This window comes from Falco naumanni, chromosome 3, assembly GCF_017639655.2.
Source record: "Falco naumanni isolate bFalNau1 chromosome 3, bFalNau1.pat, whole genome shotgun sequence".
NCBI classification, from domain to species: Eukaryota; Metazoa; Chordata; class Aves; order Falconiformes; family Falconidae; genus Falco; species Falco naumanni.
In genome coordinates this window covers 24,438,719-24,460,680 of record NC_054056.1, presented here as the reverse complement: position 1 = coordinate 24,460,680, position 21,962 = coordinate 24,438,719, and the positions used below count along the sequence as shown (strand labels likewise).

Below are 21,962 nucleotides of genomic sequence, written 5' to 3'. Positions count from 1 at the left end.
CCCTTTGCCCTCGGACACAACATTTTTAGGGCTTTTCAGTCTCTAGCTGTGCATTTACTAGAGGCATCTGGTTATGTGTTACTTTACACATCTGTTACATACGTCAGAAAGTCAAATCCAGCACCCAGAGACTTTTTGTGGATTTGCAGCACTCCCTGTGGGACTTTGAATCCATAAGCCAATGAATGGCATATGAGGATACAAAAATGCTATATTTCAACCTACTGCATATATTGCTGCAGTTTATTGCATATAAATACTACAGTCTCCTTTGTGTTCAGCAGAGAAAAGCTGGTATGGGGAAGATGAGAAGTGCTGGTGAACTGGGAAGTATTTAGGTAAGGCAGTTAATGCGGTCCCTCCTAAAAACATCATCTTTCTGGCTGGCTGTACAAAAAAGTTCCCGTGATTAGATACTACCCAAGCAGTGTTTGTGTATTTCAGACTTAACTTCAGAGTTGTCGGACTGTGAGAAGATGCCAAATACCTGAGGCAGGCAAAGCTTGGACTTTGCAGTTTCTTCTGGAGAATCTGTACTGTTCGCAACCTATATAGGAAGCATGAATTAGAAAAAAGTATCTTTCATTTGAACAGCATTTTCTTCTCCGCTAACCTCGCTGTTTGGGTTCTACATTTCTTCTCCTCTGATTGCTATTTCTGTGAGTGCATAAAGTTTGGAGAAAACATGTGACTCCTTAGCTGGTCTTTTTTTTCATGATCCGTGTAGAAACCAAATGTGATAGATGTTATTTCGGCAAGTGATAAGCTAGAACTACTGATTTGTGTGCTGTACATGCCAGTGAGCAGATGGACTTAATTGTAACTTTTGGGGGTTTTCTGTTTGCCCTGGTGGGTAGAGTGGTTGAGAAGAGCATCACCGATAAACTTGTTTGCTGGTTGTCTCCTGTTTTGCTGGTATGTCGTGGAGCAACTGCTCGCCATCTAGGGAGGTGAGTGATAGCAGTTACAGTGGCAGCACATGAACACCGGTGCTTGGGAGCCTATTGCTACCCCACTGTTAAAACCTTTTGGCAGAGTGTTACAGGGGGTTGGGTAACACAGGGGTTAGTGCAGAGGAGCTGGAATGGGGAAGATTTTATTGAATCTGAGACACTGAAAATGCAAATTTGGCGGAAGGCACACTACAGCAGGAGCCCGAATGCAGAGCGACCAGCATGCTTCCCTTCTGCTAGAGGGCTCAGCAGCTGGAGCCCATGTGGGAGCCCTTAGCTGCCCAGCAGTGGTCCTTTGTGCCCTGACGGAGTGGAGCTGTGGGTGCGAGGAGAGGCTGTCCTGAGGGCTCGCAGACCCTGCAGACCGCTCACCCTCTGCAGCAGGAGTCCTGCAGCTGGCTGCCCTCTCCTCCCCTGGCTCTCTGCGACATGGTTGCTGTGGGCAGGGTGCTGCAGCTGCTTTGTTTGAAATGATAATATTTTACGCTGTTACTGTGGAATACTGCAATATTTTTTGTAATTACGGGCTGCATGCCAGTAATGTACAATAACATTTTGCTCTTCCTGTGCTGTTGCTACTGTAGGCATTCGTTCCAATTTGGGCTACATTTGCAGTATGTGGTGTTTTTTTTTTTTTTTCTAGACTCTGCTCATTATCTATTGTGGATATTTTTGGATTATTCATTTCTACACATGACTGTCTGTACAAATCTATCTCAGAAAGCACTTCAGAGAGTGGCAGTCTCCGTTGAACAAGCAATTGTTGTGGCTTTCACAGAATTACGTTCTTGTGAAAGTATGAGGCAAGAATGAGATGAAAATAAAGATGAGAATTGCTTTGTAAGTTTAAAAATGGCTATGGTTTTAAAAATGTTTGAGGTAGATACAAGGCTAAGCCTTTCTTTGACTGATGGTAAGCATATTTAGTGCTGAAATCCTGGTCTGCACCAAAGCCATAGGTGGCTGAAACCTCTGGGATGGCAGAATCTAGGAGGCAGTTCACATTGTCAGAGTCTGTAATGATTCTCTGCAATTTTGGTTTTAACTATTACATTTTTCTTAATTTTATTTCCAGAGGAAAGTAATCATAACTTGGAAGATGGTCAGTAGCATTCATGCCAATGATTGTTTAACATTATCATGGGCTGGAGATGAAGTTTTTGTGAAAGGGAAATTAAAAGTCCTAGACATTAGAGTTCTCAGCTAGTAAGCCGGCACAAAGGTGGAGCTTGAATCCAAAAGGAAACGAAGGAGGCACAACACAAAGGTAACTTTGGAATAAAATCCAGTGTGTTACACAAAAAGGATTGCACTTTTCTCACATGTGATTTTAGAATCCTTTTTACTGTGCTGACTCACCAAAGTACTTCAGTTTCAGTCTGCATTTGGTTTAGATTACCTCAGAGGCCTGCATTTGTATGCTGCTCTGTAAAGTACTTCTCATCCACAATCGAGGTTTATTTATTTATTTGTTTGGTATTTCAGCTGGCTTGTCTGTTTCATTTTCCAGGTCTCTCTTTCACTAACACTTGAGACCAATCACTCTGTGTGTCTTCTTGGGCCATGCAATAGGGAAAAAGCCATGTTGCAGCAACAGACAGAGCAAGGAGTGAATCGCTGCTTTCTGCCTTTCCATTAGATTACCTAAACCACTATGCATAAATATTGCTTTATGTATGATATAGCAACATGATTATCTCACTGCACTGACGGAAGAGTGCTGGAAGTGAATATAATTCTTCTTCTGTTACATCTTTAATGAGCTACAATTAAAAATAGTGCGTTGGCGTGTCAGAGTAGATGTGTTATTCTCAGAACTTTATTGAAGCCATTCCAGCTGTTAGATGAAGTTGACATTGTGTTGTTCGGGAAACTTTAAGAATTTAACAGCAGAAAAATGTGCTTTGCGAGGTGAAAGTTAACTGGATGGTAAAACCCATCGACTAAAAAGATTCAGGTCTGTACTGAGTGCAAAAGCCTGCTTTTTGTCTGTCTTTGAGGGTGAATTTTCTACTACATAGTAAAAAAAAAGAAAAAAAAAGTAAATCACAAAGCAGCAGGTTGCTACAGAGCTCCATTTAGGTCCCAGGTCTCTTGACACCTGTGGCAGCAAGTCTGAGTCACAGATAGCACAAAGCTGTGAAGCCTAATACTCTCAGTATTCAAAAGCACACCTACGTAGGAGTTTTAATTTCAAGTGCCTCTTTTAGCTCTGGGTGTCTGTGTCATGTCGTTCCCCCCCTCGCAGCAAAATTTAAGAGTCATTCTTAGAATTTTGCAGAGAAGAAATTTCTCAGCACTTGTGGCTTGCTGAGGTATTGACATCACTCAGACATCAGAAAACAGCACTGTCAATTTTCACTTGATGGCGTTGCATTCTCTGCTCCAAAAACCCGATGAATAACCATGGCTGAGGCAAAGATGTCTTGAAGTCCCCTGTCCACCCCACTCCCTCACCCTTGTGCAAATCCATTGACATTTTAAGCAGGGAGGGCAGTTCTCAAAAGAATGTCCATGTGCTTGAACTGTGATTTCTTGAAAGTTCAGAACAAAACTGAGTTGTGTCAGATGACAGCAATTACTGTGTGTTTCTATGCATTTTGGTAACATTACATGAGCTTTATTGAAGAGTCCACAGTAAAAGGCAGGAGGTGTTGGATACAGAGGTGTTGCGTCTCCAGCGACATGGAGACCTCCCTGTTATGCCGTTTGTTATGTTGTGATGAGTTTTGGCTTAATTATTCTGTGTTTTATCAGCTGTGCTCAGAGAAGTTGCCTGACAAAAAAAATTATCAGTGGATATGGGAGACTTGGACAGGCTTGAAGCGCTTGTTGAACCACAGCATCCTTCAGTCTTTGTCTCATTTTTCTGTGTGGAAAACAAGGATTCTGTTCTTACGTATTTTATCAGGATGTTAAGAGTAGAAATACTAAGGACAGAGAATTGTGCAGGTACTACTGTTAGCTAAGTGATTTGGTGTGTTTAAGATAAGCAGCATTGCCAGCTGTTCTTGGCAAAATCACTGGGGTTATGATGAGTGAAATTTTTAACTCTTGAGTATGTTTTTTTAAAAAAAAATTGCAGAAGTAGCCTGTATCAGTCATATTCTGACATGTCAGAATGAATGTGCAAAGTGTGAAGCTGCTGAAAGGAAATATGACGGGGAAGCAGATTAAAGGGGTCATGAAGGGAGGATCTCTACGCTTTTCCTCTGCAACAGGTAGCTTGTATTTTACTTAAAATTGATAGAAAGAAAAGAGAAAAGGAAAAAATGCAAGTGTCCCCTTAAAAGCCGCTATGTCACATTTGAAGAATGATTTGAATTCAGTCATTGAAGTGTGAAATGGAGAGATTTTAGTTCTGCTTTAAATTATGCATCTCAAATTAACCTTAGCTACAGAGTCTCTGCTGACGCCCCCATAATGACACATTATTGGTACTAATGGCTTCTTTGTGACTTGAGATACAAACAGACTTCGTAGACAGAAACATTTTGGCTTTGAACTAAATAAGACACATGGCGTGCATTTCCACCTTAGGTTTCTAGTGACAAAGCCCTGTTTTCCTGGTGGCTGGTGCTCATGAGTTCTTCCTTCCAGCTTCCATGTGCTGCTTCTCATCCTGGCAGGCGAGGGCAGCTGAGTGAAAACCTGCTTCACAAGCTTGGAAGAGCAGGAAGGACAGCAATAAATTTGGAGCGAGTGTGGAGCCCATCCAGACATGGAGCATTATGGGGAGCCAGGACAAAAACTGGGGTGTAGGTTGTGGACAGGGAGGGGGAACTTCAGTACATCATAGAGTCATTCAAATTGGAAAAGACCTTTAAGATTCTAAGTCAAACCGTTAGCCCACGACTGCCAAGTCCACCACTAAACCATGCCACTAAGCACCACATCTACATGTTTTTTGAATGTTTCCAGGGATGGTGATTGCACCACATCCCTGGGCAGCCTGTTACAATGCTTGACCACTCTTTCAGTGAAGAAATTTTCCCTAATACCCAATCTAAACCTCCCCTGGGAGGAAAAGGACCCCAAATTGTGAGAGAGATGGAGAAGAGATGCCAGGGGAATATAAGCAGTAGTGGTTTGTTAACCCTTTATGTGACTTGCTGATATGAAAAGGGGCTGTATTTGTGGAGCTCTGTGCACGTAAATCTCCCTTCTGAAGCTTACCATCATAATCTGAAAAACTCCACCTCTACCCAGAATTTCACTCGGGTTTTGCAGCTTTCCTGGTGCTGCTGGTGTCTCTTCTGGGACAAGAATGATAGTTACTGCTTGCACACGGCTACTGGGTGGGCAGCCAGAACGTGGCTGTGAATGAGTGAGAATGGCACAGCCTCGGGAGCTGTGTACAGAAAATGCACAGAGTTTTACATGTTGACAAACAAGGAGGAGTGGATCAGCAAGGGAGGCCCAGAACTTAGACCCTGGCTTCTCTTCCCAAAGATACTCACTAGCGCATTGTCTTATCCACATTTTCTCAGTGGAATGTCAGGATGGGGGATATGGGTTACCTCCCTTTTTAAGCTGCAGCTCTGGGAGTTTGCTTGTTGGCTATGGCAGGAGTGATGCTCCTGCTCCGTGGTTGTGTCGTTGGTCTGTTACAGGCTGTGTAACATTGCGTGATTTTCTGTGTGGGTCTGCTCTCAGCAGAGATTGCTGGGGAGTCAGTATTCTGGATCCAAGGCAGGATGGCATGTGAATGTGTAGAATCAAATACAAGAACGTATTCAGATGCCTCCTTTGTATTCCTCAAAGGAACCATGCTCTTGACCCAAGACTTTAAAAAAACAAAAAAAAGTAGAGATGTTATACATCAAATATACTAATGCATCACAGATATTTGTATGAATAATTAAAACACCATTTAGGATTGCCACAGTAATACAACAGAATGTGTTTTGTCATTTTTCTTTTCTGGTCCTTTTTGTTGATTGATGAATTTATTGATTTCTTCCATTAATTTAGAGTAGGTATCCTAAACATTATAGCAAATTAGCAAGGCTCTGCTTTATGTTAATAAGCTGTTGAGAGTGCTAATAGAATGAAAACAAGTCAGAATTCAGTAATAAAGGTCTGAAAAACTGAGGCCCTGAAGACATATCTAGTATTTTGCATCAAATAGGTTTGTAAAATACTAGAGCCTTTCTTTGTTCTAAGTGTTAATTAAAAAAAAAATATTCATTTGATATTTATTACGAATAACCTAATTGCACATTGAAGAAAATGGAAAATAAAGGAAACAAGCTACCTCAGATTTTCCATTGTATTTGTAGTTAAACTTAAGCTGGTTGGAGTCAGTGGGAGTATGTTGTGTGAATTGGAGGACAGAACTTCACTGTTAGAGACAGCAGTACTTCTGAAACCATGCATGAAAAAAAATAATAAACTTCTGAAACTGAGATCTGAAAAGCACAGACAGGTGTGATCCAAGACACCTGAAGCAGGAATTGTATTAAATCTCACACACATGTGCACACAAAATCTTTTTGTGTTTCTTAGCTCAGATTTCTTCTGATTTATGTCTTTGAGTTTTCGTTATTATTTAATTCATTAACCTGTTGTCTCATATTTTTTTCTACCATCAGAAATGCATGGTTTATGAATATGCTACAATGTGTGTTAAACATGAACACTTAACAATTGTTAGGTCAGTGTTGTTACGATCCTTTTTCAGGGCCGTGTTTCTGTTTTCCAGCTACAATGGACAATTTGTCGTAACACTTGAATTAGTATCATATGTTTTGTTTGCTACTATTGTTTTAGCCATGCTTGAAATACGTGTTTTCATATGTATTTTTTGGCCCAGTTTTGGATGCAATAATGTGATGACTGGTACTGAATGATACTTAATCCATTGGGTTGTGTTACCTTTTGAGTGTTTGTGACATGTCATGTTTGACAGTATCGACTGATCTTCTCCTTATGCATCGTGCTGTGTAGTCTTGAGTTTATTTGTCATTGTACATGTTATTAACATCATGGGAATTGTAATGAATAACAAAAAGAACATAAAATACAGTGGGTGTTTGGGATGCATTTGTCTTTTATTGTTTGGATATGGTGTGAGTTGGGTGTGTTTTGTGGGGGTTTTTGTCAGCTGTTTTTTCTTTCCCATTGATGAGCAATGGCTGGGGAGCGGTGCTGTCAATCAAGTTCTCTGCTTATCCCCACAAGCCTTCTGCTAATAGCAATACATGCTTACTTCTTACCTAGTATTTTTCCAAGGCATTGCAAACAGGAGCTCATACCTTGTAGTGTCTAGCAGCTGTCCTGCATGTGTGCCATCCCAAAACAGTGTGTTGCTTGGGGCAGGAATTGGCCCCGCGCATCGCTTGTTCTCTTGGTTGCCTCCGTTGGGAGGCAAGAGTTGAGCCCTCAGAGGCTTGTGCTTCTGCCTACCAGCTACCAGCGATGTCCAGACTTCACTGGGGAGGAAAAGTTGGTCTGGCTATAGATGTAGCCACTTGTTAGTCTAGGTTTTAGCCCTGATTCTAGGGAATGGTTACTGCTCTGGGCTTAATTTGCAGTGCCTTGCTCTGTTGCCATAATACAAAGTGAGCTATAGGAACTGTCTGCTGTACAGGGGGATGCAGAATAGCTGTCTCAATATGGAAAGTGCTGTATGAAATTGTTCCACTTACTGTTGTTACATGTAACTCCTACAGTGACTATAAATGAAGTCTATTAAGGGGGAGGGGGGAAATCATATTATTTCAGTTAGTTTACTTTGTGCATATTTCACAGCCCTCTGTGTATAGTCAGTTACAAAATTTCCTGGGGTGGTCAGATTTCTCTTTATTTGTGTGGCTCTTTTACCAATAGCAGAAAGAAAATACATTAAGGATCAGAAAATGTGGCTGTAAAGCCAGGAAAAATTGTCAGCAACCTCAAGAAGAGATCTAAGTACATGGAACCGCTTTTGACTCATCTTCCAAAAGCAACTCAATTCCGGAATAATGGTGCCCTTTTGGGCTACATTTCAAGACAGCATGATTGTACTCAGACAGGAATTACAAGGATCGATAGCAAGCCCAACACATCCTTTCTTTTCATGACAGGTTTGGTGATTGCCACCAGAGCAATAATAGCACACTGGTCAGCATAAACCCAGAAGCAGTAATCATGGATTTTTGTCTAGTCCATGGGGAGAGAGAGTTCTTTTGCCGTGCACCTTCCTCTCTCGCTTTTGCGCTTGTACCTTCAGTTGGGGCTGGGCTCTTCAGTGTCTTTCCAGGGACAGAGCAGGACAGAAAGAGCATGCCTAGCCAAAAAGATAAGAGAACAGGTCATTTTGAGATATCAATGCTTTAAAAGGTGCTTTTTTTTTTTTTTTTTGCTTATCCTACTTAGGACCTAGTAAGGAGCAAGATTTTTCCCTGGTTGTGTCAGGAGCCCTTCTGCGTTGGGGCTGTGGTGCAGCTGAGTGCGTGAGTTTCTTTTCCTCAATGGAAGGCCCTGTGTTTTTACTCTGTTTTGGCCGCCTGACATGGCAGCGAGTTGGTAACCTGTGTGTATGTTGTTTTGTTGGCTTTTTTTTTTTAATCTGTCTTCCTTGCTTAACTGAAGCTGTGTGACTTTTTAACCTGCTGTCTGTAGGCCGTTGTTTTACAAGCCTCATTAAGGTGGCCGGGATGGCTATGGCAGCAGTCCTGCCCCCCCCCTTGGGTGTTCATTAGATGGCTTCCTTGTGCTGACATAAGCGTTGTGTAGTTGTGCTCAGAGCCAGGTCTGGGAAAGGATCCAAGTCAAAAATAATCCCTAAAAAAAAAAAAAAAAAAAAAAAAGGTATGTTTTCAGCAGGATCTGTTCCCGGATCTAGCTCATCATTGTTCTCACACTGGCCTGCAAAGCATGAGGGGTTGTGCTGGCTCAGGGGTGGGTGGCGATGAGCAGCCAGGGTGAGGTGGTCAGGGGTGCTGCTGGCAGCGGGGACACTGCGGTGGCAGCCTGAGGAAATGGGGCTCTCGGGGACCTTGTGCCCATGCTGTCTGTCTTTCCTCGAGTCCAACAGTCAGGCTGCACTTCCAGTAACTTCCAAAGCTGTAAAGCAGTTTTGGCCAAATTTGCCCGAAAAGCAGTTTTTGAAGGTGTGAAGACTCCAGCTCAGCGATGCGTTGTTGCTGGCAGAGAGACCCACATTGACTCTCCTCAGTGATAAAAAGTTGTCAGTGGAGGCTCAGCTGCTGATCTTATCAGGCCTGCTCTCGAGCGAGACACGGTCCTGCTGTCCCAGTTTGGTTGAATCGTGCCCAGTTTGGCGTGGGGGATTGACTGATGAACAGCCAGAGAAGAACGAAGTGCTCTCTGGGAGCGACAGTTCATTTCGAGGGGCAGGAACGGTTCACCTCCTGGGTCCTGTCTGCCCAGGGGGCTGCACTTCCAGTTACGGGGTGGTTTTTTATTTGCGTTCTGTGTTTTTAGTTTGGTCTAGGAATGGAAATTTCCAGAAGCTGGGAAAGTTGGGAGGCGAGACTCCCTTCAGTTTTTGTTTGGGTGGCCAACTATTTAATCCTGAAGTCAAACAGGTCTTTCTAGCCCCACCTCGACATGGCTTCCCTTGAACCCATGGTGGCATCTTTGTGCCCAGGGTCCCAGTTTCCATCGCCATGGGGCTGTGCTCCTCTCTGCCTGGTGTGCCTGGGTTTCACCTGCCTGGCCTGCCCTGCTGCACAGGCGGGCCTGCTCTGCACCACCACCGAGGAGCTAATATGAAGACACACATTGTGGTTTCCTGCTGTTTTGCTTTGTAACCAGTCCACTGGTAAATATAGCTTGTGTGTGGTTATAAATTCATTCTCTCATTATGGGCGGTTGTTGTGCAATAATTATGTAGAAATTACAACTGAGGATTGTTGTGGATGGGGTTTTTTTTTTGTTTTGTTTTGTTTATTTATTTATTTTTGCGCTTGACATGCCCTGCAGTGGGAAGAGCACGCTTTGGTATCTGTCCTAACGAAGACAGGGCCACAAGCAGGTGTCAGGATTCGGCATGGGCGCAGGCACCATCTCGCAGCCTGCTGACTTCTGTGTGGCTCCCTTTGCGTGGTGGCTGCACAGGCACTGGGAGGCAAATTGGGACCTGCACTATTCAGACATCTTTTTATTCTTGCTTTTCTCTGTATACAGACGTGCTGTCCCTCCCTGCAGGTTTGCTACTGTACATGTGTTTATTCTGAAACAAACCCCTCCTGTCTCTTTGGAGGAGTCAGTGGTGCACTGCCTGAAGCTATTGTATTTGACTGCATCCAGTCCTGCTCTACGGACACAGTCCTCCGGGTCCTGCTGCCTAGCCAAGGCCATGGGCTTAGGGTCTGTGCCCCCAGCAGAAACCCTCAGGTCCTGCTTCCCAGAGGTGTTCCTTTCAGATGGGGTCCCTTCTGTGATCCCTCCCTCTGTTCAGATGTGGAATTAAAATAAGGGTGGATTTTTTTTTGTTGACCCTCCATTTCCCCACCCCCTTATTTAAAATTCCAGTAGAGCAGATCCAGAACAACACTGCTTGTCCCTCCTGTGTTCTCTTTTTCCTCCTGTCGCTCCTTTAATTTTACATTATTCCCTGCACTGTGTTTGCAGGCCATATGTGTCCTTTGAACTCTGAAGAAGCTGTGCCAAAAGGAAGCCTTCCTCTCCTCCTTTCCTCCCATCGTGGAGCTGCTTTTAGATAATTGCAATTAGTATACAATGTGGAGCAAACCCATAAGTGAAGTTCATGGGTGAGTGTCTGCAAATTTCCCAAGAGCTTGAGAAAACGCTTGTGCTTGGTCTTTGCTTTTGCTTTTTAAACCTGCAGCAGTTCCTTGAATCCCACATGGCTGCTCTTGCTCTGGGAGGTGTTTGTAACCCAAATTTGCCTCCTGCACCCCTGGCAACGCACAGGGATGCTGAAGCTGCTGGCAGGGTGCCACGGCTCTGCCAGGGCCCCTGTGTGGAGGAAGGTGGAGCTGCTTGTCATTGTGTTACAGCACTTGGCAGCACCAGACAGGAGAATAAGGGGCTTCAGAAGCATGCTGGAGTAGGACAAGCCCGTAGCTGTGTTCAGCTGGGCCACCGTGGCCCTGCAGCTGCTGTGCAGGGGGCTAGCATCAGCCACTGGCTCAGCTGGAGGGATTGCTGTTGTGTTGGGCTTCCCTTTTCAAAGGGAATGTCCTCCTTCATGGAGAAGGGTGACAGGTACCTTTTGAGCCCCTTCTCCTTCAGCCTCTGATAAACGTCTTGTGCATTAAACCAGGTTTCTGACCTCATTTCTCAAAGGAATTTTAAATGGGGAGAAATAGGAGTATTAATTAGTGCCTCATTAAGTATTTGTAGTCAAGTATGATAATTTTCTTGAAAGGATAATGTATTAGATGAATAAAAATACTCTCCATTAAAAAATGAATACAAAGTCATTTTAAACCACCAAGATTATTGTACATTTCTGAAAAATTAATGTGATTAAAGCAAAATATATTTAATAAATTTAAAAGACCCTGTTAGGCTGTTTAACTTGTTGGTCTCTAATTAATTATTCTCAAAGGTAGTGCTTCAGGACTTCAACCTTACCTGCAGGGACAGAAAGTAGTTTTTCCCCGACTTCCTTTTTTGGCTTGTAATTATTAGATCTGAGTTGTGGGTGGTGGTGATTTTCCTTTTTTTAATTTTTTTTTCTCTTTCCTCTTCTGATGTCTGTCTTGGAGATTGGCCATGATGAAAGATTGGAACCTAGACAGGGTAGAGCGGTGATCAGAAATGATACAGAAATTTCCTTGATGGGTTTGATTAATTTGACCTATTCATGTGCTGATTGATGGATTTGAAGCTGAGAAGAAATATTTTCACCTTTGTTCCTTTTGTCTGTGACATGGTATGGTATTGATCATGTCTGCTAGGATCACATAGACTTCCTTTAGTTAATTCATATGACTTAACACAAGTTAAATTAATTTTTTCCACACGTATTTCGTGGTTTAGATTAGTTTTGGATTAGGCATTTCCTTAACTCTCTACTGAGCTGCTTGACATTCAGCTACTTAATGAGAACTGCTGTTTATGTTGTGGAAGACGATAAAGTAAATGGTTGGAGCTGGAGACGTAACCCAGGTCTGTGGGTTTACCAGCGCTGGTGTTGAAGTTCATGTATTTCTTTAGGGAGAACATAACTAACGATAAGAAAGCTCAGTGTAAAACGGCGCAGGTATTAGGTTTACAGCAACCTGTTAAAAAAACTTTGGGTTTTGTGACATTAGGAATGAAGGCACTTCCTCACCAGTCTCATCACAAACATTGCAAGTGCTTTATCCCCTCTTGCTTGGCATGTTCCGTTGGTCAGGATATCTACAGGGCAGGTGTCTGGTACTTGAGTCCCTCCAAACACTTGTTCCTTGTAACGGGTCTGTAGTACAGATTCAGAGAATGCGAGCAGTCTATTTTTTTATGATTTAGGAACCTGAGATCCATATGACCTCTTGAAAATATTAAAAGTTGTCCAGCATGCTAAAATATACTGTCTGGGAGTTTGGGTATCATACCTGGCTCTCTCTCAGGTGCCTTCTGAACTTTCAGGCTGTTGGATGATGATGACTCCGGTTTTCTTCCATCACAAGACACATCTTTATGTATTCTCCATGTCTAAGCAGACAGCCTTTGCGTCTGATTCTCCACCCTTGTGTTTTTCTTTCAGCTTTCCTCTTCTTGTCCTATTGCAGCTGTGCTAAGTGTAGGCAATTAGGGTGATAGTTGCTGCCTTCTGTCGATACCAGCCTTGATTTCTGTTGCATCTAAAGGTGCTTTTTCTCAGCAGAGCCATTACAGGCACAGTGCCCTGAACAGCCATCTCGTTCAGGCAGTGATGTGCGAGAATGATATTTTTCTTGTCTTTGGGACACTTTCAGAGCCTGCAATGGCTGGATAATTGCCTATTGAACGTTTTCGCCTTTTGTTTGAGAAGATGGTGGTAGCCAGGGCTTCTTGGTGGTGGATGGAAGTAGCTGCAGTAGATAGCTCCAGAGTTCAAGGAGCCTGTTGGCTGTGTGGAGCTGTGATCCCTCCTGTACATTTGTGTGAGTTCTGTTGTTACTATACAAAAGTGCCTCCCTAGATGAATAGTCTGTGCTGCTGTAATGTTCCAATCTATGATTATTCGTCTTTTCTGGTCTTAAATGAGACCAAATCTATCCGTTGACTTACCTTGAAAATCCTCTTAGTGCAGATGATCTCATTCTCAAAACCACCTTCTAAGGTTACAACTCTTAATGTAAGCACCCAACTGGCTGCGGCTGTTCCTGCACCACGGCTGCTGTAATGACACCCCCAGGTGTAGCCATGCAGCTATGCCTGTGCAAAATCCATTTTGTATGGCTCTCAGCATGCCAGTTGCCTTCTCTTGTTGTTTGTGTGTGTTTTCCCCATCTCTCACAGAGGACACAAACAGGCTATTTAAAAAAAGAAAATAATTTGTGACATTGCAGATATAAATCTGTAAAAATTGCAAGGGCATAACAAAGAGTAGATCTGACTGATGGCACTGTTAACTTTTTCTTAGCATTTCCCTGCAATTGTATCTGACATCGTCCCTTAATATAAATACGTTATTTGCAAGGAGCTCTGTTTAAGCTAGCAAATTATTGTGGCAATGTGTGAGACTAATGGTACCTGAGAATAAAGAGTGGTGCAGCATTTATGATGAAAAAATAATTTCAAGTCATGTCTGTTTTTTTCTTTGTGTAGTTTTTTTTTTATTACTGGTGCTAAAATGGCTCTTGCAGCGTGAGTGAGAAAACCAAACTGAACCTCCTGGGTTTTTTTGTTGGGCTCCTAGCTGGAAACGCCTCCCTCAATTTTTCCATTGATAAACGTGTCACAGAGGGAATCTAGAGCAGAGAAATAGGTGGAAATAGAACAATATGAAGTCTTGGACTTCAATCACAAAAAGAGTTAACTGATGTAGGTACAGTACTGGACAAGCTGCTGCTCCTTTCATGACCAGGTTCATTTAACTGTGGTCTTAGCATCTGTGGATGCCCTCAAAGCCACATAACAAATCATTTTTTACAATTTATAGTCTTTTTACTGCGGAGCCTCTTTAGAAGGATGTTGCAGAGCATTTTCTTCTCGCCCTTTCTACAGACCACTTTATCTGACCTTCAGGAATTCAGAGTCGCAACAGGGGCCAAAAACCTCACATACAAGAATTCTTGTATTGTTAATTTATGAAATATGTCTTTAATAAAATAAAGATGAGACATTTATAGAGCTCTGATAAGGAACACAGCAGTAGAAAAGGCCCAGGTCTCCTACTGTTCAAATTAAGAACAGCTGATTTCAATGAGAGAAGAAGCAGGCTCGTTAGATGCGCAGGTTGACACATGCACTTGGGTGTTCCCATGATGCTCAAAAAACCTTCTAGGAATGTTCTGCAAGTATTGAGAAGCAACTTTGTAGAGGACTTTTCAGTTAAGTTACTGAGAGTGCTTTGTGCTCCTTCAGGGTGTTTGGAGGGGGAAGATTACTTAGTTCCGTTAGGTGGTTAAGTTTACACTTTTTCTGGACATTCTTAGCATTGTATCACTGAAACAGTGGCTTCTCTATTGCGGCTGTGTTTGACCTCTATGTCAGGGTCGGAGAGCTGACTGATGTTTGCTGCAGTGTCTGTGTGGTCACCTCCCCATTGCACAGCATAGGTGAGTGCCTACATGCGATGGTGGTGAGGAAGGGGCTGGGAAGCATCGGTAGATGACACCTGGTGTGTATCTTGTCATGCTGGGTGCTTCAGGGAATGCAGTGGTCCATGACCCAGAAAGCTCAGTCCTGAGTAAGGCAGAGATCTGCTTTGCATAGCTGCAGGGGGAACAGCAGGTGCTCAGCACTCCAGATGAGTGCAGAGCACCCTGCTTGTTGCAGACCTTTTGGATCTGTGGAGCTTTATTGTGACGCACAGGGTTGTCCTGTTGGTGTACCTTCCCATGTGAAAGCGTAAGTGCTGCTATTCTTTTTCCCTCCTTTTCTCCTCCTCTCTTTTTTCCCCTCTTTCCCTTTTGCTGTCTGTCTCAAACTTGCCAAAATGCCACAGAGCTGCACACCGAAGTCTTTTTCCTTTTTCTGACAGTTTATTGTGATGGTGTAACAAGAAGGCATGCAACTATTGAAGTATGGGATGATAATATAGCAGGAATCTGTTATGTAAAGGGCAAGTAAGTGTGATATGGTTGGCCTATCCATATGTTACTGCAAGGGTATAAAGGAAAATATGCAAAATAGTAAATGACCAAGAAGGAAGACTGGAAGTAGTATTTAGATTTAATGGACATTTCCAAATTCTTCATCTGACCCTATAGAACAGACCTGTTGTATTTTGTTCTGTTTTTTCTCATTAAGTTTTTATTGGGCCATCCTTCCTTTAGGCAAAAAAGGAAAATGCAAGAGGCAAAAATACTTTTAGCTGAAAAATGAGTAAGAATAAATCATGGTGTGCTACCTTCATGATGCTATTAAAAAGTTGCTTTCCAGTGAAACAGACTGAAACCTAGGAAGAGTAACTGCTTGCTTTAAATGATATAATTGTCTACCATTTTGGTTTTGCAGGAGTTTTTTCTTCTTGTTGGTGTAGGGAGATAAGAGTTGGCAAAGTTGGGTTTCTTACTGCTGCCGCTCTGCCCAACATGCTATTTTCCATGCAGAGGGACGGACTCTTCATATCTATGCCTTACTCATCACAATGAAAATATATGAAAGGCAAAATATGCCCTTGCCTAAGATATGTACTCATGTATGACTCATGTACTCATGTAGATATGACAGCAGGCCATTTATTTTGATTGCTATTTTGTATAATATGCAAACACCACATACAGCAGAGGAAAATGCTGAAAGCCAATTCTTACTAGAGCTAAATGGGATACTAGTTGGTGAATGATTACAAGTTAAGGTACCCCTCATCATCCTTAAGAGACTCAGCTTTGGAAAAAGCATGTTACCTGTAATGGTGGGCAAAGCATCCACTGAATCAGAGTGTTTTGGTTAAAGACAGGGCTGCCAGCCGTTGAAGGGAGGGGAAGCAGTATTGCTTTTTAATGTTCTTCATACCAAAGAAGCAGAACAAGGTAACAGAGAAAAGGGGTAACATTCTGAAAGTGGTTTTTTTTTCCTGTTACATAAAAAAATTACATGTTTTTCAGAAATTAAGGCAATTTAGTTAATGTTATGCTTTGGACAATTCTAATTCTAAAACACTAATAGGACGGAAGCGGTGTGAGCAGTAGGTACAATTATAGCTGCAGTTACGAAGAGAAGTCCGTGTTCAGTTATTTGAATGCATCAATTCCCTGTGTGCCTGAAAGGCAGCAGAATGTTAAAGAGGCAGGGGAGGCAAGTTGTACTCCTTTATTTTATTGTCCACATGCTTTTTTTGGAAAAAGCTTGTATGTGTCATTCATCCAAAAGATCAAATCCAGTCTTTCCCTTGCACCCAGAGCAGTTTAAAGAGTTTAAAAAAGAGAGTAAGTATGCGTTAAAAAAGTAAATATATGAAAAATTAAAGTATTGGTACGAGAGCAAAATGGAACTGTTGAGTTTGTATTCCTTGCAACTCACTAAAACTTTTGGGTCATGCACAAATTATTCAAAGGCTAATTTCCATTACATTTGTCATCAGGTTTCTTAGTATTGTGGCCCATTATTTGCTTCCTTTTGGTGATGTGTCAACAAACAGATTACTTTTCTTTGTAGATGTGATTGAATTTTATTCATTAGAGAGATTACAACACATGAACAGTTGTGTGTTTAAAGTACTGGCATTTAAGCTGTTTATAAGGAATGTGTTTATGCTTTGGATAGAGATCACTTGGTGCTGGTGTTAGTGAAATTAGGGCTGAAGTCATGGAAATCTTGACTTTTTGTTCAGTTCACAAGTTCTGGCAATTTAGTATTTGTAGTGGGCACCTCACTCATTGCAGTTTCCAAATGTAAACAGATGGTGTGCTCAGAAAGACCAGGACATAAAAAGACATTATTAATACTGGTTTTGTCTTCTGTATCTTATAAATGAAGGGGGCGGGTGTATGGCTGGTGTAAACTGGCATATTCCCATCAAGTAAAGGCAGAATGAGAATCTGTCCTCCTGGCCACTACTTTTAAAGAAAATGCAGGACACTGTTTGTGTAGTTGTCTCTGTATGTATGTTTCTTCTGTTACCTTATATTGTCTCTGTGGCAAAAGGTGTTCTCAAGTCATCCTTTGTTTTTTTTCAGATGACCAAACATACTTTTCCAGCAGTCTCACCTTCTTGCCCTTCTCTAAACTCCTGTTATTTCCATTTTCCCCATTCTTTCAGTTCTGAATATGAAAGTAACTCCTCCCATCCCTACATTTCCACTTATAGCAGAGGGATGGGATGTCTTTACTCCTGTCCTGCCTTTCTGTACCCATCCCTCTGGATTCACACATCCTGAGGAACTGCTTGAACTCAAGCTCAAGTTGTATCTTCATCCACATGATGCAAAAAGCCCAGTAAAATAGTACAGCTCTGTGAGCTGGAAAGTGTTGGTCACATTTCTGTAGTGCAGAGTGAGGGGAAAAAGTTGTTGGTGCAGGTTGTGCTAGGGTTTGCTGTGTGACTGCATAGGTGCTTTGCAAATCCTGCTGTACAGGCTCACACTGTGTTTCTCTCTGGACTTCCCAGTGGGTAACGTTGCCCCAAATTGGATGAGCTTCTCCCATTCAAAATGTCAAATTTGTGTTGCTTAATTTCCAATGAGGATGTAATGTGATAGTAAAATTGTTACAGTAAGGGGTCATACACTGTTTTACTGTCAGTTTGTGAGGCTCAGACAGAAGGAAATGATCAAAAACACTCGATGCTCATTATTTATTAATTGAGTTCTGGCAGAGCCTTGCTACATTCTGGCTTTTTGTTTGTTTCTTTGTTTACAAACAAAAAAAGAAAAGCACAGTTCACAAAAAAAACGAAAAGGGAAATTTGTTAACAAAGATTTCTGACAAGGAAGAAGTGGCATTTGGGGGCATTTGAGTGGAGGTGCCTTGGAGTACAGGGAGGGCAACTTGGCAGTGCAGTGTCACCCTCTCTGAGTTGCTCCTGAAAGAGAAGAATACTTTAGAGAACAGCAGACCATGAATCTTTGATACAGGCATGCTGGGTTACGAGAAAATATTTACCCTGGTAAGTTCTGTAATGGGGTGCTTGTACTTTGCTGCTTGTATGGATGGAGTTTCTTAAAAAAAAATTTGCAAGCTAACAAGAAGCTCCAAGTGTTTCTTCACTTTCCTGTATCTCTTCCTTGTTTCTGTACATATTCAGGGAAAGAACAGTACATTTAAATAATTGTATTTTTCTTTACTCTGTAGTTTCTTGACTTCAGAAGTTCCAAAACTGCTTAGAGTCTTTTGTTCTGCAGTGAACCCCACAAGGACAGATCTTTTCATAGATGCCATGGCTGGTATGGAGCTGTATCGAAGCTTGAGGTGTAAAGTTTACGCTGATGAAATATCTGAAGACTTTAGCTGCTGGTCCTCCCCGCTTTGCCCATTCCCCCCCTCCCCCCCCCCCCGCCCCCCCCCCCCCAGATTTAAAATTAATGAAATGTAAGTGATTTTTCACAGGAATAGCTAAAATCACATCTCTGATCAGCAGAACTATTTTGCCAAACTTTCAGGCTTGCTCCAGAGCCTGAAGCCATTTTTATATCTCAATAAATCAGTGACAGCAGCAGCAGCAGCAGCAGAAGTAAAGTTAACACAGTCAAAGCTGTATATTTATTTGCCTATTCTCTTTCTTCAAAATGGCTGAAAATCTGTTTCCGAAACTTCCCCACAAAAGATCAGTCTGAGGCAGCTGTTAGCATGAAAGATTTTAATTAAAATATCTGCCAGAGTTGTAAAAAGCTAAAATGAAGTCTTTGGAGGGGGAGGGTTGAATAGTCTTAAGCGTCATGGCTGCTATGTGAATTACCTTCTTTGGGCTGCTGGTCTAAAGGTGGGTCTTCAGCTGCAGCACTGTATACCCTGTCCTTGTGATACTCATTTCTCTGCCTTTCTCGTTCCTCCACTGCAGTTCTGTGGAGTGGTAGAAAAAATTGGTCCAGGAGATCATTTTTTTCAGGTCACTTAGATCCGCATTGTTTCAGCTCCCCTTATCTGCTTCTTTGACTTCACAAATGTTTCTTTCCTTCCTTTGGATTAGAGGGGTAACTTAAAAAGGCAAAATACGCAGCGAGACCCGTTGGAATTTGTTGTGATCTGGCCTTGTCCTCATCAGTTGAGCCCCAGGGGTTCTTCAGCATCATCCTTCGTCAAAAAACAAGAAGCCATTGTCAGCTGCCGAAACTCCTGCTGCTTTGCTCTGCTTTTACCCCATCAGTGCTATGTGGACAATTGTGGAAGTAGCAGTACCCGACAGGGGTCTGTTTGTGGTTCCTCTAGCCCAGCTGAGTGGCTGCGGTGGCTTTTCTTGGACCATGTCAAAACCACTGAGCCCTCCTGCTTTCCAGGTTGTGAGTCAAGGTCCTGTCTCTGGTTGTCTCCAGGCCACCTCCTACTTCTGGGCAAAAACTCTACTCAGCTCTCACTGCTGGGTGTCCGTGGGGAGGGAGCTCCAGCGTGGGGGTGGGGAAGGAACCGCAGTACATCCCAGCTGGGCCTTGTGGTTGGGGCAGCCAGGACCTGGGAGGTCCTGCAGGGTGCACCCATGTCTGCACACTGCCTTGCTGATTTTGGCTGTGTAACTAGCCGGGATACAGAAAATGTTTGCTCATTTGGGTCTTCTGAAGAGAACAAGCAGGGCTTCAGTTTCAGGCTCTGGCTTATATCGTGTCTTGGAAGTCGGTCAGGGCAGGACTATCAAAAGCACTTGCAGACATGCAGGTTCCCAGCTTTCCCTGGCTGAGAGCTGGCTCCCTGAAGCTCTGCTGAAAATCCCCCTCGCCGTTCCTCTGTGCTCAGATATTCTCCAGTTGAAGCTGAGAGTAATATTTGCATACCTCACTGGTTGTTCAGGCTGAATTAATATTTGTATAGCACACTGTGTTCCCCATATTGAAAGCACTACATGAACGCCACTGTTTCTAGGCAGTTACATCCTATTCTTGAATGTTGTAAATGTACTTAACCAGGACAGACAAGAGTAATTGCATTTGTTTAGAAAAACCCACTCAGTCCTTCAGTATATGTGTGAATGGATTTTTTTTTTTAATTAGGTGTTTATAGTAAAATGGTAACTCCCTTCTTCTGAAATAGTCCTATTTCAAAGGTTGTTTTTTGTGTTTGTTCAGCATTTGTTTTTCTGGTTGCCAATGCTTTGCATGCTGGGGGGGGAGTATATGTAGTTTTCTCAGGGTCTTCCCCCACTTACAGAAACCTTTCATGCATAAATCTTCTAGCAATGCTTTTTCTTAAGCTGAGAACATAAATAGAGTAGATAATTGTCCCGTAAAGCTGATTGGTATTCCTTAAATCTTGGATCTCATCCCTTGCTTATTCACACATCATCTGCAGATAAGATATTTCTGCTCTCTTCTGAACTCTGTTTCACACAGTCCAGTGAGATGTTAAAAAATAATTTATAAATCTCTGCAAAACCAAATTAGAGCATTACATGAATTGGTGGGGTGGGGGCTGGGGGAATTAAATAATTAATTCAAACTAGTAAACATTTTTCTGGTCGTAGATGGTCAAAATTCTCCTGAAGCACAAAAAAGAGGGTGATTTCTCCAAAGGTCCAGCTTGCAGAGAACCTGCTGGAGGTGACAGCATCAGGAAAAACAGAACCAGCTGTGGCATCAGTGCTATTGCACAGTTAGCATCATGGCCTGCAAGGGCAGAGCAGCACGGTCTCCTGCAGGAAAACCTGGGCTTGTAGCTCTTAACAGCCGGGATTCTGCTTGTCGTGTCATGCTGCCATAAATCCTGAGCAGCTCCATTGAAACAGAGGGAATTACTCCAGATTTATGCCAGTTTCGATGAAAAGAGGCTTTCTGCTGAATGGATCTGGGCAGCCACTCATCAGGTGGAAGGGAAAGAAGTGACTCAGCGTTCGGCAGTTGTTGCTGATGGCTGGCTTTTGCCAAGTGCTGAGTCACAATTTCCTTTTTTTTTCTTTCTTTTTTTCCCTGCCCCTCTCCTTTTTTCCCTGGGTGAGTGGCTGCTTTGTGCACCCCACAGAAAAGAGGGCTTAATTTCTGATGGAAGAAGGGATGCAGGGGGGCCTGCGTCCTTGCTATGAGCAAAGAGCTTATGGAGGGGCAGACCACCCTTGCTAGGAGCAACTGGCTGTTTTTTTCAGAGCGTGCAATATTGACTGCTGCTTCATACGCCCAGGCGATGAGCGTTTGTAAAAGGGATTTAGCTGTGTAGGTGGCCTCGTATTTTCTGTCTGTATGGTAATAACCCAGCTAAGGCCAGTGACCACAGCTCCTCCTGTGGGTGCACACAAGGGAGCAGAGCGTGCAGCAGAGCAGAGTGAGGTGCAGCCTGGTGCTGCCTGAGCAGCCTCTTGCTTTCCCCCCATCTGCTGCCACCCTGCTCTGCCTCCCCAGCAACCTCACCTCTGAGCCAGCAGCAGTGGCCATTACCTGCACCTGAAAAAAGGCAAAGGAAGAGGGAGAAAAACCCCATAGCTAGGTTCTAGGGCCACGTGCTGGTTGTGTAAATATGGGGGTTTATTTGGGTCTACCCAACAAGGGGACTCCAAGTTTAGAAATGGTGTTAAATTACTGCAATGAAAAAGGGGATTTAAAAATTCTAAATGGGGAAGACAATAGCTTAATGTAGATCTTTGAAAAACATGGGATGATGAACTGAAGCTCCCTGAATGTTTCAGCCCATCTGTCTTGTTAGTTTCTGTGTCTTAATCATGGATTTCATGAAGTGTCTAATTTTCTTTTTTTAGCTTTCTGTCTTCCTCTTGTACAAAAGTTAAGGCAGGGAAATCATCTGAGCTGGATTTACTTTTGCATCTGAGAGAAAAGCAGTCTATAAAAAGAAGTGAGTGGTGTGTTATGCTGGGAAACTGTC

At 42.8% G+C, this 21,962-nt stretch overlaps 1 protein-coding gene across 6 annotated transcripts in view; it reads left to right on the top strand.

Moving 5' to 3' along the window:
* The window catches only part of ATXN1 (ataxin 1), a 218,803-nt gene that overhangs the window by 65,506 nt on the left and 131,335 nt on the right, over positions 1–21,962 (top strand). The gene's annotated exons all lie outside the window — the stretch shown is intronic.